Raw genomic sequence first — 5,896 nt, 5'->3', positions numbered from 1 at the left:
GGGGAAATGTATTCAACATTATTTGCAGTGTTTCAGCTTACCTGGTGCTGGTTCTGAAGGTTCTTTGCAGGGTACTGCTGTTGCAAGCAATGCTTTATGCCTTGTACCTTGTGGCCTGTCTAAACAGTAATCAGCAATGTAATGTGTATTATGTGTACCTGTATGATCATTGGTCATATAGCTGTCAACATGAGCAGAAGGGAAGAGTAATAGCAGTAATACCTGGAATAATTTGGGATTTTTTATGCTAATCTTGGATGTTTAATCAAGCAGAAGGACAGTAGAGTAAAAAAAAGTGTCTTTAGTAGATTGAAAAGTTCCTTCTTTACTTAAGTTTTAAACTTCAGGAGCAGAATTTTGAGACCTCCCAGCCTATATCATGGAACCTAGGAATGACCAATTAACAAGTCAAGGTCAAATATATGTATTTTAGGTGTAAAGGCTTAAATGTGACCATTAATAAGATAACAATGATTTTCTCCATTGTTAAGATTTTTGTTCTTATTCTTGGACTTGGGGGCTTTTTTTATATTAAGCATAATAATTAGTCTTTCTCTTTGTTTATGATTAGCCTTCTTCAGTTTCTTCAGCTTTATTTTTTCTCATCTAACTTAAAATACATTTTAATTTACTTTATGTACACAGTTGCAGCTGTATGGTAAATACTACAACAAAAAATAAGTTGATTTATTTATTTGGTAAAAGGAGATGAAAGGGATAGATTAAAAATATTCAAACTCAGCAGAACAAAAAGCAATAGTGATTAAAATTGATGATGCCCAGAAACCAATAAAGTTACCAGGACTTAATAAAATTTTATGGTGAAAGAGATGTAATGGACTATATAAACTGATGCTGGCAAAAGTAGCTTCCAGTGACTGACCCTGTTTTTTGAGACATTTTACTGTGTGTTTGTTTATATTTAGGTTCCTGAAAGTTTTCAACAGAAGAAAATTGCTGAGACTAATGAACAGGTTTTTTTTTAAAATCTGTATGAGATTTAAGGAATATCTGAGTTTAAGTGTTTCTTATTTTTACTAGTTTAAGCTACAGAAATAATTTTAGAATTAAGAACAGGATCCCACTTGTTATAGATAATTCTTTCCTTTGTTGCAGTGAATAATCTAGATCTTTGATTTTGAAGAAGGTGTGTTTAGTGACACGTTGTAACCAAGAACTTTAGGTCTGCATTACCTGTAAGGATGTGAGATTTCTGTGTGGCATTGAGCACCTGCTTAACCTTGAAGGACTGAGTCTCCTTTTAGAGGTCTTACAAACTGGGGGAAAAATGATTTTGCTATGTGTTTCAATGGTGATATTTCAGTGTATGTTCTGTTAACTTGATCCTTTTATTACATAATACTGAGTGTTATTTCGTGTCCTTGGAACTTCAGTAATATAGTGTATTATCCTTGAAGTCCCAGGGGAACATATTTTCCCCACTGAAAATCATCATCCAGCAGTTTATGTCTGTTTATGAAGAGGAAATGCTGGACTTACTTTAGATGAGCAGTTTGGAGAATATACAGACTGCCCTGTGGAACAGTCATAAGGAAACCGGCTGGTGTAAGAGAATGAAGACATCTGAGAGCACTGTTTAAGCAAACTCGAGTTAAAGTAGGTGGAACAGTTGGTCACAGTCTCTTAGAGCAAATGGAGCAGCAAAGTACAGAATGGAAGGAGAGAGCCTCGCTTCTTGCCTCTGCATTATTAGCACTGTGAAGAGAAGGATGGAAGGTAATGGAATGTATGTTTGTCCATGCTTGCATTGTATCAGAATTCAAAATAACATAGTTGGGCTGCAGCAGCTTTCATTTTAACCAAAGTGCCAGGGAAATGCATAGTGTGTTAAAAAGCAAAGTTCACTACTGGCAAAAAGGATATAAAACTTTATTGGCCAAAAAGGAAGTGCCTGGTTTTGGACTGCATTAAGAATTGTGGTGCTGTCCTGGTTTGGTTTAGTATGAAGCATGCCCAAAACTTCTTTTGATTTGTGTTTTCTTTTGTTAGGTTGTGTAGGTTGGAGTTTCTGCCTGAGTATGCTGATTTCCATGATGTTGGCTATAATGATTTAAAAGAAAACAGTCCCGTTTCCCCCCTCCCCCTGCCCCAAAAATACCTAAAACAAAACATTCAAAATAAAAAATAAAAACACCCCCACTAAGGATGTAGGAACACAAACAGGAAGTGTTAGAGGCTGCAGTTTAATTTTAGCACTAGAGGATGGAAAAAAGTTAGTATCAACGCTGATTAATGAATGTCAAATTTTCATAATTTGGGGGATTGTTTAGAAAAGCTGATTGTTTCCTTTTTTTTAATAAACCAAATATTTTTGAAAGAAATTTGTATCATCATGGAGCCTTTCAAAACAGAACCTTAGGAAGTTCTTGCTCAAGTGTCAGTACTATGCATGATCTGCCTTTATAAGTTATATTATTAGTCATATCAGTTCTTCCTCTACACTTCAAAGTCTGATAGTGGTATTTTTAAAATATAAGTCTATTTGATTTTTTTAGTAAAGGTGAAACCCTGAAGTACATATTCAGTGCAACAGACATTTCAATTTTTCTTGACTATGCACTCTAACTAAATGCTCTGCAACTTCATTTTGTAGTTTTAGTTCCTTTTAAGGCTTGCTAGTAATTCATATTTGTTCACCAGCTTATTGATGGGGAAAAAAAAAACCTGAGTGACAGAAAGATGTGACGAAATGGGCTTTCAGCCAGACACAACATAAGAGTAACTTTCTGAAGACACAGAGACTTACATACATTTCTGGCCCACATAAATAAAATCTGTGATTGGAAACAGACTAAGAAACACTTGCCAGAATACATTTACCTTTTCTACTTTTGATTTTCTTTATTTCACATACAGGACTGATTACCAATCATGTGAGGAAATTCAATCTTTTGTAAGTATTCAGTGAAAAATACAAAGTCCATCTGTGAAAAGAGCATGGAGGCAACATGCATGCCAGTGAAAGAGTGGCTGAAAGATTTTGGATGTGGAAAAAAAAAATTCATTTCTAAAGATAATGAGATTTACTGGCATGTGATAACCAATTCAGTGGAAATCGACTAGAACCTATTCTGTTCCAAGGATTGAGTGTTAAATCCATAACTGGGGAATATTTTATTGAAAAAGTTGTATGGAAGTTGTATGACTCCAGTCATGTAGTGTTTGTGGGTGGAGCAGGAGTAACTATGAGCAGAACTGGTCAGTATATTTTGTGCTTAACACACATTAGAATGACAAAACCAGGACTAGCACTACATAGCAGTACTACCTATATTAGTGGTAAGATGGAGGGATTCTACAGTGAAACATAAGCAGATGTTTTGTCCATCTTTTGGAAGATTCCTTTGTTTAGCATGCAATATCAGCTGTCTCATGGGGTAACCCTCACTGTTGTCTTCACTCTTAAAAGCCCTTCCAAATTTCCCTTTTTCTATACTAGTGGTTTTTAATCCTTTGAAGCAGTGTCTGCAGTGGCAATCAAGGCAATTTCCCAGCGCCTCATAGGTAACATCTGGAGGCTTCTGCACCATCCCTGGATTCTGTCCTTTTCTCTCTTCCCTGGTGTGTCACAGGCTGGTACCCCAGCCCCATACAACCTCTCTGTATTCCCTAGTTTATGACAGCTGCTGTTCTCTCTCTTGTGGACAGTAGGAGAAGCTGTGAGGATGACAGTAGCATGGTCTGCTGAGGGAGTTCCTTGAATGTGGTTCTCTAAATTTACCACAGTCTTCACTGTTGGAAGATTTTGTTCATCTCTTCTGTAATTTTATTTCCTACCTGCTTTTTGTGTTGTGTCACTGTGTAGTGTTACCCCACTCCCCGTGGCACAACTGAAGCCTCAGCCCTTATCATGCCAGGAATGTGTCCCTCTCTGGTATCTTCCTTTGTTCCCAGTATTGTTCTTGTTCCCAGCAAGTCTACTGGCTACCAAGAGTAGCCTGCTGCAGGCCTGGTAACATAGGCCTTTCCTCTCATTTTGAGACCCACTGTCCTCCAGGGACCTGAGAGGTGATGTAGGGCCCACATAGCAGGGGAAAGTGAAGCAGCAACCATTTTAAGGGGAAGGGTTTTAGGACCAACAGTACAACCTAGTGTTTTGGTATGTCTGTGTATATAATTCAAAAGGGCAATGAGGATCCTAACCAAATTAAATAAGCAGGTTTTACTGCATGAAGGAATTGCCATGGAAATTCGAAGAACTGAATAAATGACTGACTATACATTAAGTTGGCATGCTGTTCTACAGGTATCTGTTGTAAGGCTATGAATGCTGTTATATATTCAATTTAACTCCAGAGAATAACCCAAACAAATGCTGAATTGAGAACAATATTTTTATTTCATGTCTTTTTGAAAGATTAACTATTGCTTTCTATAAATATGCAAAGACCTGTAGGAGTGGAAATGCAAAGCACAGCATTCACCCCATTAACATGCTAATTCATTTGGAAGGAACTGAAAAAGTAGTTTCACCTATTTTATTTGCATGCCCCTGCTAGTCTGTTTACAGAACCTGTTAAGCCACCATGCCCGTGGCATAATTAACAACCCTGGAGGGAGCATCAACCTTAGGGATCGTGGGATGTCCCACCATGTACAGCATGGGAGCAGCATAGGTCAAGGGTGGGACGACAGGCACTGCAGTCTTCCTGTTTGTGAAACACAAAGGAGTGATATCATAAATTAGCAGGGCAGACTGAAGCATGGTGCAGGAGTGGGAGGGAGTACTGTGTTCCACATGTACGCTCCAGTAGGAGAATGTCTGCTGTACCAGGCAGCTTGGGAGTGCTGTGTGCTGTGCCTGGCTAAGGAGATGTTTGGCTTTGTGGCTAAAAGCAGTCATGCTGGTTTGGTGAAGCAACTCAGAGCTGAAGCATGTGCCATGGATTATGTGTGAGTGCTGCAGCTTGTGCTAAATTCCCATGGGTTGGTTCATGTGCCTGCCTCTATAGCCTGTGACTGTGCTCTGTCTTTACTGTAATCAAAGAGCTGGTGTGGCTCAGGCTTTACTGTACTTCAGTAACAACTATCAGGAAAGAAAGCATTGCTTGCTCTGAATTCTCTTCAATTCTGCACAGCAACTCAATACCTTTGATTATTTGGGAGAATGGATTGTTTGATTACAGAGCTGAGGAAAGCTTTATGATTTGAGAATTAAATGTCGCAAAGAACCATACATATGCAATTGATTTCTTAAACTTTAGCTATTCTATGACTTCAAGTAATTTCATTGTGTTTTCAGCCTTTATGCCAGTGTGCTCTTTCATCATCATTGCTCATGTCCCAGAGAACTGAGTCCAACATATTTTGGGAGAAATGATAGAAAATGAGCAATTGAAAAAACAACAGGTTAGCAAACCAGTGGAATTCTCATGCATGAGAACTAACAAATGACTTTTCAATAATCTAACTGTAAGATGTAAAGTAAAAAAGGAGCTTCCAAGCTTCTTATTATGAGTCACAAGAGAAATGAACTCAGCAGAAAAATGTCATGTTTCAGTAGCGTGTCCAATGTGTCTCAAAGGGTACAGAACATAAAAGAATCTGTAATAATATATCTGTCTTCTCCCAAAGAACTAATGTTGGTACTGAAAGTAAAGTATTCCAAAGTAAATGGAATTCTTACATGATTAGTGTCAAATAGTTTCAAAACCTGCTAGAAAATACATTGATACATAAACTCCATTTTCTAATTTAAGACAAGTTAGAAAAAGGAAAATGTTGAGTGGGATGGGAACTGATACTATGTTGAAATTTCTGGGTAATGTGTATTGCCTTTTCATGGAAACCTGACGAATTCATTGTACTTTTTACCTGGAAATAGAAGAATGTGAGCAGCAGTAAAAACCAAGGTAAAAGGAACCATATTACTTTC

The sequence above is a fragment of the Camarhynchus parvulus genome, chromosome 2, assembly GCF_901933205.1.
Source record: "Camarhynchus parvulus chromosome 2, STF_HiC, whole genome shotgun sequence".
Lineage (NCBI taxonomy): Eukaryota > Metazoa > Chordata > Aves > Passeriformes > Thraupidae > Camarhynchus > Camarhynchus parvulus.
Note: the sequence above shows the minus strand (reverse complement) of the source record.